A 13,618-nucleotide genomic window follows, 5' to 3' on the forward strand; every position below is an offset into this window, starting at 1 on the left:
TTGTTTGTTTATGTTTGTTTTTAAAAATCAATAAAATTTTCAAAAAAAAAAGATATGTAGGAATTCAAACCCAGGAAGTTGCATTTTAAGGGCACAATCAGAGTACTGTACTTTAAAACTCAAGCAACAGCAGATATTAGGAAAGTAAGATGAACGGATATAGAAATCTCATGTATTTCAAGTGTAATTGAATAATTATTAATTAGGATGAAATTAATAAATGTTGATTAGCTGTTATGAGTGGAGGGAATGGGACTAATATTTCAGAACATGTTTGAGTAAGGTTATGTAAAGTCATCTCCTGTATTAGAGATAAGCAACATGATAGCTATGGGCACCAAAATGAACTCAGCTGACCTGCTGTAAAGCAAACACAGCCTTTAGCATTATCTTTATATACAGGATGCCTCTGAGCTTCATCTAACCTGCTAAGTGAAAGCAATCGGAGGCTTAGAGCCCCATGCTTTGTTTCAGAGCATGCTGAGCTGACCTATTCAAGCAAAAATCCAGTTTTATTCTGATTGTATTTCCTAGGCATGTACAGAAAGAGCCAATAAGGCAAGAGTAGCAGAGGTGGCATTCAGCAGGTTCTGATCAGTTCTGGAGAACTGGTAGCGGAAATTTTGAGTTGTTCGGAGAACTGGCAAATGCCACCTCTGACTGGAGATTTTACAGTATCTCCTGCCATGCCCACCAAGCCATGCCCACAGAATAAATAAGAATTTTAAAGGGAGAATAGCCCACAGCAAAGGTTTGGAATCAATGTTTTACTTTTAATTCTGGAAGGTTTAAGTCAGGCTTGTCCAACCAGAGGCCCATGGGCCGCATGCGGCCCAGGTCAGCTCGTAATGTGGCCCAGTGCCCACCCCAACCTTTGTGCAAGAGGACGAGCCAGTGAGGAGGAGGAGGAGAGGCAGGCGCAAGGCGGGGCGAGGCGAGCGCCACGCCAAGCAGCAACAGAAAAGGCGAGCGCCGTCAGAGCACTCCTCGTGACGAGGCAGCCGCAGCCCAAGAGTCCCACTCCGCCACCTCCTGCTGTTGCCGCCACCACCGCTACTGCCACTGGAGCTGTTGTAGCGGCTTCTGCCCCCGCCACCACTGCTGCTGCCGCTGGAGCTGTTGTAGCGGTTTCTGCCCCCGCCGCCACCAACGCCATTTCTCCATTTACATCTGACTCATTTCCAATATAAAAAAGAATAGTTTCCCCTGGAATCACTAATCAGAGTATGATGCCTTTCTATCATTCCCCTAAATTAAAATTTAAAATAACACCTAAATCCCAATCAGATTCTGCTTAGTACATTCTACTATTTCAAAAACCAATACTAGAATAATAAATCCATAACAGTCAACACATTAATCCATTAAACTCTATATTTAAACTAACATTTTAAACATTCCCTTTAGTATTTTATTAAAACTTAAAATCATTCATTATTAAACATTTTAAAGTTATACCTTAATATTTTAGTCTTTTATTAGGTCTTTAAAAGTTCTGATTATCTACTTATAATACAAATACCACTGTTACAATACTCATGTGTACTTTGCAGAATCCCCCTTTTTTTTAAGAAAAAAACCCCCATACATTACCCATTATCCCTAAAAAAATTCTTCTTTTCTCCATCTTGTTTTATATCTTTGTAACTTTTTTCCCCCTTTTCCCTTTCCTTCTTAGCCCGCCTAAACTTTTTACCCCCTCCTCTCCAAACCTCTGCCTTCTTGGTTTCCCCTTTCTGTTGCATTCCTCTTTCCTTTTGCTTTCTAGCATTCTGTTGTTTTTGCATCTTATTTTTCTCTTTCATAAATATTTTTTTATTTCTTAAGTCCTTCCTTTTCGCTCCTCTCTTTCTCCTTTCTTTCTTAGTCACACCATTTAGTTCATTAAAAATGGCTTCTTCTTCCTCGGCTTCTTCCAGCTGTTGTTTAATTTGCTGACACATGACAAGCGCCATATCTAGGAAACAAAGGGCTTCTCCCATAACATCTTTGCCTTCTTTCCTTATTTTTAAATATTGTTTTTTTAGTTCATCAAGAGATAGAACCATTTTAAACTGTTCTTCTTCTTTTTCTGTATCCTCTTCTTATTATTAAGCCAATCAGTTATTTCCAAACTTAAAACAGTTCCCAAAAGTCCCAAAATCCCGAAGTCATCAAACAGTCCAGGCAGAGTACAAACTTCTTCCTTTTAAAATTTCTCTTCCAGGGGTGAAGTCAAATTAGGGAAAGAAAAAACGTCCAGTCTGTGCTTTAAATCTTTTTTACAATTAATTTCTATTCTCTTTATCTTCAAGGCATCTCCTCCAGCAAAGTCTTAGAATAATTTTTTTTTTCCAAGCCTCTCCCTTCCCACTTATAACGAAGGAGTTTAGGTTTTACCTTCTATTAAAAAGCAGGTTTTCCTTGTCCATTTGTTAATTCCATAAGGGAGGGAGAGTAACTTTTCCTTTTCATCACTTTTCTTCGCCGCTGAAAACATCAATCGGGAACATTGTAGCGTCCAGAAGAAAGCCAATACTTTCCCAGGTGTTGAATATGTCCTTAAGGTCCCAGTTCGACCAAGAAAAAACTTTCGTTTTAAAACCCCTTCTTCTTCCTCCTGCACATTCTTTATCCAGTTGCCGGCTTCTTCATGGCGGCCATTAAGACCGCCGCTCCACCGTCTTGAGAGAAGGGGGTTATTGCCGGCTGGGGAGGGGGTTTGCGATACTCCTCAACCCCTGTCCAGATCCCCCCTTTCTTCAGCTGCCCCAACAGGGCAGCCTTAGCCTCCAAATCCATCAGGATCGGAGGCACCAAGGCAGCTATAACAGCAGGGATTGCGGAGAAACGCGAATCCCTGCTGTCACCGAAGCCGACAAACCGGAATTTTCATCTTCTAATGTGGCCCAGGGAAGGTGAAAGGTTGGACAAGCCTGGTTTAAGTTATCTAAATTGCTATAGCATTAACAATTTCAAGTTTATATTGTATCATGCTGCTGTACCCTGCCACTATCTACATTATATAATGCATTATTTGCATCATATTAAAATACATAACTTGGGAAAAATCTGGAAATTAATTTGAATTTGGCCTGAGAGATTTTGGTATTGGATGTAGAATAATTCAAATGCTGTCTTTCTCATTGGCAAAAAAGGAAGAAGAATAAAATAATAAATTTATGATACCCAAAATAACCAGTTGAGATTTATCCTCTTCTGGCCTAATGCTAACTAAAATTTGAAGCCTTAGAATAAAAATCTAGGACTTTTGTGTATGTATGTGCAAAAGATTTATTAGCATAATACCTCATAGCTCATTCCTTTAAATACATTTAAAAAACAATTTATAGAAATATATAGTTGGATACTCCCTGTGCAATGAAGCATATTAGCCGCAAAATCTCTCACTCTGGAATCATGCTGAGAACAAAGAAAAATCCATTATCTAAGTGGAGGAATTGCATTACTTAAAAATACAAATAATATTATTCATAGTTGCAAAGGTATCTAAACTAGGGACACCCACAGCCTTGTCATTACACCAAATACCAAGTAAAATTAATTCCCGGTTGGATACAAAATTGGTTGTCTGGTATGTGCCCAATACATGTGAAGGACAACAGGGTGAAAATGGCTATTTTACAACACACCTTTTAAACTGAACAATTCAATACCCTGGGTTCCTCAGAAACTTTGCAGAGGCTCTTCAGTTGGAGAATCTATAATGGCAGACAAGATACATGGTTACTTTAGCGCTTACCTACTTATATTCAACTTCTCCTGGTATCTACAGCTGCAAGGAACAATGGGTTTCCAAATGAACTGGTAGACAGGTATGAGAGGGCCCAACAAGACCGTGGGTACCTATGTCCATATGGCTTCCAAATTCTCAGCAGTGTACTGAAGTTGCACAGCAACCATCCAAGAATATGCAAACAGATGCATGAAAGTGGTTGGGGAACCCTATACAGTGGTGGTAGAAAATTTGACAGAAACTGCCGTGGGGAAATTGTCCAGGTTCTCTCAAGGACAGAGGCCAGGATTATTTATAGAACATATAAGGCATGGAGATTCTACCCTTTTGTTTTTGGATTTACAGTTCCTATGAGCCAGTGAGTATATGGATAAATCCATCAATCTCACGCTGCTTTCCCCTGCACTTTAAATGGGAGATAATCAAATTTAGCAACTTCATTAAGATCGGCATGGATAACATCAACATTTTTTTTCTATGGAAGAGGCCAGGGGATTAATGTTCTCCTGGAATTCTTTGTTGCCGTCCTGTAAATCATAATCCGGATGATATGACGTCCCAGCAGGTTATGGCAGGAAACGGCTGCAGTAGGACATGGAATTAAGTCTGGTGAACCCACAAAGGATGCCGCAGAGGGGGAGAGAACTTGTCAGTAAACCGTCTTAGTTACAGAAAGAAGCCAGGAAGAAGGTGGAGAAGGGAGAGGGATTGCCACCCACGGGGAATCTATCATATTTTAGAAATATTTCAGAAAAAAATATGTAGGTGTAAATCCACAGCTGGCAAATCTTGTTTCCCTTTATTCAGAGATATCAGTCTCATCCTGATAAGAATTTCTTTCTGTAATCTGGCTCTATTTCATATGTACTATTACTGCACATTAGCAGAATGATCATGATTGGGGAAACCCACACTGAGAATTTTTTTTGGGGGGGGGATAGATATCTCCAATAAGTAATTTCCCTCTGAGAAGATAATGGCTCCAGCTTTACATCAGGTCAAGAGTACAGCAGCCAATTCTCATTTAAAAAGAAAAATGGTTCTGAGAGTCCTGGATATTGAATGCAGTATACTGCCATCAGGACTAGTAGCCATGGATAACTTCATCCTTCATGAATTTGTCTAATTGCTTCCCTTTTTAAAAACCATCCAGAAATTCTTCAGGCTCACCATATGATCCTGAAGACATCTTTCCTTTTATTCCTTGTGAACCTCCCATGGCTTAACTAGATAATTCTGGGCTCTAGAATTTGAGAAGAGAAAATATAATCCTTCAAACTGCAGTTTTGCTTCCAGTCCTTTTTGTGGCCTATTTTTAGATTTTGAAATCTGAGGCTGTACTTCCTGCCCCCCCCCAAAAAAAAAATAATAATTGGAGGGGGTCAGGACAAAACTACATCTGATTTCAGTTTTATTAAAATTAATTCATTGATTGTTTGTAAAGATATGATTGATTAAATGGGGTTGCATTTGCTCTTGTGCCTACTCTCTACTTTTTGGAGCACATTTCCAAGGTGCCACTTAAAGGCCATATCATGCCCCCTGCAATCATTGCAAATGCCTGATATGGCATCATTATCAAATCCAAATCAGTGTTGATTTTATTCAAGTCAGCTTTGACATTTGTCAGATCAGAAGGTAAGAAAAACCTGACCTGGAAGCTTTACTAAAGGCCAAGACCTACCACTTGATTTGTGCTACTGTATTGTTGCTAAAAAGCTTCCTCACAGGTCTGGCTGTAATTGTCACTTTCCACTTTAATCTTTGGGAAGAGCTGGATGATAATACACAGGCCCCATCACAACTCAACCATAGAGCCCAAAGTCATAATTTACAGAAAATTATGCCCAAAATCTAAGTAAGAAACCACCTTGTTAAAGATAAACCATATCACAAAGCAAGATGAATGAAGCAACATAACCAGAGAAACTGATTCAAAAACTATTTCGTACAATCCATCAGAATTTCTATCTGAGCTGGCAATTCATTAACAGAGTGGGGTGTCACTTTAGTTTGACAGACCCATCCTGGTATCTTGTATTTCAGTTAATACTTTTATTTTGATTATTTGAACCAGTCTGAGGCAGGAGGAGGCAGGGAGAGAGAAAGATAGAGATGCTCTGGCTTCATAGGTAAAACAAATGCTTTTACAGCTTGAGCTAAAGATATATTTTTAATAAGGAATAATGGATGGTATAATTAGACCAGTGATTGAGATGTATTTCTGTGGATGATTTTGTTTCCTCTCCTGTATAAGCCCACTGCATCTAATGCCAGGTTCCCCTTTTTTAATCCAGCCTCCCTCCCCATCCATGTATCAGTAAGTGAGACAGCTGTCTCTTCCTCTGCTAATACAGTCAAATCCGTTCCCAAACTCCTCAGCTGCTGGAAAAGCCAGCGCTTGCAACCCAGGTCGCAGCCAATATTAATTATATCCAGCTGAGTAAACATTGGGCTTTTTATTTTAATTAAGAGGGATGATCTAATTGTCAGGGGAAGATGGGGAGGGGGAAGGCAAGAACAGTTAGACAAAGTTCAGGTGATCCAAGGTCTTCTCATGTGCATGGAGGAGAAGGATGGGCTATAGAAGTGATTGTGGTTGTTTAAATATTAATTCAGCCCATTTCCTATGGAAGTGGTCCTCTATGCCAGTGGCCCCCACCCTTTTGGGCACCAGGGACAGGTTCCGTGGAGAGAAGTTTTTCAGCAGACCAGGGGTGGTGTGGTTTTGCATGCTGCCTGCACCCCATGGATGGGCCTTTGCTTGTTTGTGTGGCACGGTTTCTGGCATGCCGTGGACCAGTGCTGGTCCATGGACTGGGGGTTGGGGATCCCTACTCTATGCAGTTCACAGAGCTGCTGTGCAGGACCATTAAACCAAAGGAAAAGATTGGTTAAAACAATATAAAACCATCACTCTTGTGTCCTCCAGGTACATTAGAGTAGGCCACAAATCTCATCAATCGGGGAGATATTGGGTTCTTCCTCACATCCATTAGTCAAAACACTAACCATCTTCAGAGGATATATCTTGATGATGTCACCTTCAACTCCTCCAACCATCTTTCAAAAGATTCTTTTCCCTGTTCTCCTAACACAAGTCTTGCCATACAAAAGGTCTATTTCAGTTAGTGAGGACACTGTTAGAGACTGAGGTCTTCCAGCCTTTATTGACCAGTTTTGGCTGGCGTGGGCATGCCTTCTCTCCCCTCTTGTCTGGGCACTGCTTTCCAGGTGCTTCCTCTTTCTAACTAGGCTTCCCCCTTTAATCAACAAGTTGCCCCTCCCTTGGAACCCTCTGCAGGCTGATGGAATGGTGGACACTTCCAGATAAAGGAAAGTCTCTTGTGTCCTGCTTTACTAGACAGCCTCAACTCCACCTGTGAATTGGGCACTGCACCTGATCTTCTGGGGTTGGGTGCTGACAATAAAGCAGGAAAGCAACACCAGCTTTGATAGACAGAAAGGATCCAGACCTGCAGATCAGCTATTTGGGGACCAGCTTATGGCAAATAACCATCTGTTAAAAACTCCCTCCTCCTTAAGGAAAATGATCGATAGTTATTGTTTCTGTTGGTAAGTGATTCCAGGGGAATCTGCCACCTGCTCACCCTGATGAGTCCTGCTTTAAATCTGGAAGGCAACATCTGTCACTGGCTCATTGCTGGGATAGAATATGCCACAACATCAAAGCACATAAAATATGTCAACATAATTTGGGTCCAGCTTGTTGACTGGAGAAAAGTGCATTGACACAGCTGTGAGGAACAGCCCATAAATGAACTCCCTAGCTGGGAAGAATTGTTGTACTGTAAAAGAACAGAGCTCCAGGAAGTCTCCCTATACTTAATTTAACTTCATTCTAGTACAATTGTTTTATTGTTTATGGGTATTTATCATTCAATTAAGAAATCATCTACCCATAAACTCATTTCCCTGGTTATCAATTCAGATGTTCATGCTCTGCCACAAAACAGTATGTGATCCACTTCTGTCTTCCTACATCTAAAATGAGTTTTCAAGATGGGAAGTTTGTATGAGGGCAGGAGTGGAGCAATTTTTGGGTGGTGTTGGGATGCAATTCATTTTGGGGGGCGGGAAGGCACTGGGGGGAGAGGTGATGACATAAAGTTAGCAGGTGTATCATAAATGTGAGCATGCACTTTCCTGGGAGGGAGGTGCAAGGGAGCTGGAAGTATTTAATTAACAAATTTCTATGCTGCCATCCAATACAGCGACACTGGCTGGCTTACAAGATAGTAATAAAAAAAATTCAAAAGGACTAAAAAAAGTGAGAATAAAAAGATTAAAAATTAAGAACCAAGATGATGGCTAGCCTGGGGGTGAGAATCTTCTCTACCCCATCAGCTACTCTCACTTGGACCCAGACCAAGTGGCAAAGACAAGTTTTTTGGATCTCTTGGAAGGCTGGAAGTATGTGGATATATCTCACTTCTGATGGGAAAAAATTCCAGCGGGCTGGGGCCCCAGTACAAAAGGGTCTTATCCTGGACCCCACCAGCCAAAATTTTTTTGCTGATGGAATCTAAAGTAGGCCCTTCTGCCAGAACAAGTGGGGTAGGTTAGTCCCATTGGGATAAGGAAATTCCTCAGATACCCTGGACCTATTTCATAAAGAGTTTTAAAGGTGACGACCAACACCTGGAATTGGACCCGGAAGCAAATGGATTCTGCACCAGTGGTAGTTTCCAAATAGTCTTCAAGGGTATCCCCATGAAGGGAGAGTTGCAGTAATCTAACCGGGAGATGACCAGGGCATGAATGAGTGTGTGCAGGGCTTCATGATCCAGGAAAGTATTAGGCAAATGTCTCAAAGTATGTCTCCTAAGAATATACTTCTGCATCCAAATTGAATTGAATTGAATTTAACTGAATTGGCATCCTTCGGTCTCAAAAGACTATGGTATCGTGTTATGAAACTAGTAACTGCCATTTCCCATGTTGTTTCAATGCTGTATGCAAAGCTGGAGTGTTGTTTCCAGAACACAAGGCCTGGGTGATTTAAAATGGAGGATAAACTGTTACCCAAGCAGCAGATTCCCCACTTTCCACATCACTGAAATAGTCTAATGGAGCGGCAGAGCTGATACGATTAGTTCCAGTTGCGTCGCAGGAGTTACCAGAACCTGATTGTACATAGTCACAAACTGCTTCCGGGACTCCGGCTTCAGATTTTGCCTCGAGGTTGACTCCTGAAGCCTTTTTCAATAATAGATATAGCCACAAGGCAGTGGAGATTTGAAATCAGAGTTTCCCTTCTCCTAGAAGATGGTTCTACTATTTTATCTGCCGTTGGGGCATAAAGCGCTCTTCTGCTTTCAGAACTGTTGACCATCTTCTCCTGTAACCCTGGAAAGGAGCCCTTACAAGGTGCTACCAGCCGGGCCAGCTGGACCAAGGTTTTTTAAGGAGGTATTACTCCTCCGGCACTCCTCCCAGCTCGGCTCCATTTGCAGTGTCCATTATCTTCCAACTGTCACTTTCCGACCATTCCACTCTACCAGCATCCAGACTATACTCTCTTTTATTGATGGCTTTTTTCCCCTCACAGAACTCTTCCTCACAGTTATGTTAAAGCTGTGTATGACCCACCAGTCTTTGAGATTGTGGGAAATGTTACTATTGGCGATGCTGTCCTTGCAGGTTTAATGCAGGACAAGTAAAGGAAAGTGGGCTCCTTTGGTTTCATTTCTCCTCCCACTAAATGTTGCCATTTTGCAAGAAAATATCCACTAGTCATTCTTTTAATGTGGGATGAGGCCAGGAATGAGACCTGTCAAAACCTGCTATCAACAGAGCTGATCACAAAGTGGATGTAAGATTTCTTATCAGAAGAGGCTCTCCCCTCAGTCTCCATTCTATAAGTTGGTCTAGCCCTAGTACAGCTGTGAATTTAAGCACACACAAAGAAATGCATACTGACATTCACACTTTCCCCCCCACATGAGCCACAGTTGTGTTTGAGTTAAATAGTAGAATAAGAGATTAACTGGTATTTTAAATTTCTTGTATGGAAAATACATTGAGATGGAATTAAATATCCTGAAACAAAAAATTGAACCTTGAACCCTTCAGTCTGCATGACTTTATAGGTCAATCAAATGAGCAAAAAATAAAAGCCACTCTCCATATTTATGTGGGGAAAGTCCCATTAAAAACTACTTGTACACCTTCTGAAATATACAGCAAGGATTGGGCTGTACATTTATCATCAGAAATAATACAGAATGAGAATTTGGGGAGAAAGAATGTGATAGAGTGAGATGAATAGATAATTATGCAAAAAGGGAATACCACATAAATTCCACAAACGGAGAACTGCTTCACCTAACACAAACAATTCACAAAACTGTAGGAATAAGAATCTATCAAACCCTACAAAAGAAGAAATGTTTCTAATTTTAGGAGCATCTTTATGCATCCAAGTATGTATTCTGAAGTCTCTGAGTCACAAACAGTTGCCAAATCTTTAAATGCCACCTCAATTTCTCACCAAAACTGAACTTTAATAATAAAGACAGACAATATAATGAACTACTTTAAGAATAATGATATGAATTTTTCAATGTGGAATCAGAATTGCTTACTAATTGGCTCAGATTTTGTGGTATTCTCAGCTAAATCTTCCCTCTATCACTACCCATTCCTTCCCAAATCTAAAACAACTTTCTTTGGCTTATATTTAAAGCTTATCTATCTTTGGACCAGTTTGGAGTTTTATTCTTCCATTATATCCCTTCTTTTAGGAGCTTACATTATCCATTCCTATTTCCATTTCTACTATGTTCAGCTTACATTCTTATTGAAGGCCATATGAAGGGGCTTATTTCCAACAAACGGAAGCAGAAATGTACATTAAAATACTCCTGGGGAGGAACAGGAATTGCTGTAAAAAAAAACCTATCTTCTGCAAAACCTTAATTCCGTCATCATGACTTGTGTAACTGAAATTCTTTATTTGTTCTTGATGGTGGATAAAAGAAGAATGGGCTCAGAGCTGAGAATGGGAAAGAGCAGGGCCAAGGCCATTGCTGATTCTTTCAGTATAAAATCGAATTCCTTTAATAGTAAAGTAGAAAATAGTAAATTGGAATTTAATTCATACTTGAACCTGATATCACTCATTCATATTTACAGACAGAACAGTTGAAGAAATGGCATTTTGCCATAGATTATCCAATAGCTGAGAATTATATTTTCCAATACTTCAGGCAAAGATTTTTTTTTAAAAAAAATTATTTATTAACTATGTACTTGTTTTGCTGCTTTTTTGTTCTCCTTGAGAAATGTTTATCCAACAATTTAAACCTCATAAGTCATTATTTAGAATTCTGTAATTCTTTGTTTCTCTACCTTGTTTTCTTTCATGGCATTCCCCACTAAATTATATTGCAGAATTGCACACAACATTAAACCCACCTGTACACCATATGATTTGGGGTTCAGGAGGATTCAGGTTTTGACCGATAGCTAGACTGGTAGGTCTATCCAGCAGTTAAAACTCACCCTGTCTTTATAGAAGTGTTTAACATGGCAGCAATCAAAGGGAACCAAATATCAACTCCTTTTCATTGTGGGTTTAGCACTAAACCTCTTTCAAAGGAAGCTAAACACAAGTCCAGTGCTCTTCTAGAAGAGTGCTTAACCTGTATTCAAAAGGAGACAAACTCACCACTCTTCCCGAAGAATGGTACATTCATGTTCAAAAACTGCTTAGCAATACTTAATACAAATAGGGGAGTTGTTGTACCACAAAGCATCTGAGAGATAGTTGCCTCTTCATATAGCCCACCACCACCGCTGCTCTGATGCTGTTCAGATTTATCTTCAAGCTGAGGATTGACTATAATCCATGATGTAACAATTATGTTTTTATTGGGAATTTTACCTGATACATATAGTAAAGAACTGAAATACCTGATTGTAAATGTATTAATAGCGGCTAGGATTGTATTTGGTAAAAATTGGAAAAATAAGAAAATACCATCGCAGGAAGAAATCATTAAGAAAATATTGGAATGTACTGAAATGAGTAGATTGACATTTGAAATTAGAGAACAAGAGGATAAACAATTTTATAAAATCTGGGACCTTTTCTATCAATGGTTAGATAATAAAACACAATAATAGAATATCTAGAATTTCAGAAAATAATGAATATATAAAGATATATTTCTTTTTTTGATATCATATCTATAAAATGTTTTTAGGATAGATCTGGTAGGATTATATGAATTGTTATAAAATAAACTAAGTAAATTATAGTTATCTCGCAAAGTATGAATGAATAAAATTATAGTCAAATGATTGTTTAATAGTGATACTAGGGTATTTAATCTTTGATTGATAATATGAGTTATTATGTAATATAACTGTAATTGAGACTACAAAATGGATGCACAAAAAATTGGTAAGCCAACCGACACACTGCTTGTACATTTATGAAAGAAAGCTGGATGTTTTTATGTTTTGTTTGTTCTGTTTGTTTTTAAAAACCAATAAAATTGTTTTTTAAAAAAACAATTATTATATTAGTTCCAGTAATGCACTTTGTATTTCCTAAGAAATACTGCAATGTTATTCCAACTTTTAAAGTCTTGGAATGAACTCTGGGCAAATGTTAGCTGAGATTTTGTAGGGACGGCTTTTCTTACACTCACATCTGAGGAAGCTTCCATCTTTTTCTACTGTGTTGCTCTAACAATTCCATTATTTTGTCCCCAACTGCGACCTCTGTAGGCTTAAAGTTAGCTTGAACTATTAACTTTAACTGACGTTAAAATACTGTCATCTTCCCTTCAAATACAACCTTTCCCGGCCTGTCATTTTCAAGAACTAAGCACTGCTAAAAAAAGTCAAGTCCCATTTTTTCCCCCTTACACATCAGGAGGAAGCCCGTCGCATGGCAGCTGGCTGCAGACTGAACCGAACAACTATTAGCCTGTTTGCCCAAGCATGTATGTTTCCTCTACTCCAATTCATACCAATAAATTGCTTAAACACCTTTCCTATTTTTCCTTCCCTGAAACAGGCCAGCTTCTTGGCCTCCAACAGGCATCTTTCGTCATCTCACAGCAGAGAGCCAAATGCAAGGGCTGCCATCCAGAGAGAAAGGAAATCAAAGGACAGTTTCCAAAGCAACCTTTCCTTAATCGATGCTCCTTTGCCCTGGGCACCTTAAGCACCAACCTTCACAAGGACAGAGGGAAAAACAACACGGACAAGACAAATGGTTCAAAACAATGAGAATTAGGGGCGGGAAAGCAGGGAGAGCAGATGCTTGTCTTTTTTCATCCACCCCTTCTAAGTGAGAATAGCGATGGATTCCTCTTTTATTTAATGTCCCTTGAGAATGTCTGATCAATGTCCCCGAAGCATCTGGCAATCCCTAACATAACTCGAGTTGGGAATGGGCAAAGATAAGCCCCAGTTATTTTGCCCTCTCGTCGTACATTCTATGGGTGGGCCCAAGGGGACTGCTCCCATGTCTCAGAAGTTGTCCCTTGCCAGGAGCATCTTTTGCTCCAATACAGTATTGCTAAAGACCATCGCACTGGCTTGAAAGCTGAATTCTCAACCTCTGATGTCTCACTTGATTGCATTGCATCTTTGGCCATTTCCCCAGTAGTGATTTAAAGGGCCTCCAACCACTGCTACGTCAATGTTACATCAACGATGGCAGGGTGATGCTGTGAAAATGTTACATCTCACTACCGTGTGTGTGTGTGTGTGTGTGTGTGTGTGTGTGTGTGTGTGTAAATCTCTTTTTGAGCCATGATGTGGCCTCTTCCATTTGGCAGCCAAAAAGTGCAGCCTAGTGGTCCAAGAAGGTTTTAGGGTGGGGGCCATACATAAATGCTA

Source organism: Pseudonaja textilis, chromosome 2 (assembly GCF_049901715.1).
Source record: "Pseudonaja textilis isolate UNSWEBS1 chromosome 2, rPseTex1.2, whole genome shotgun sequence".
In the NCBI taxonomy this organism is placed as follows: Eukaryota; Metazoa; Chordata; class Lepidosauria; order Squamata; family Elapidae; genus Pseudonaja; species Pseudonaja textilis.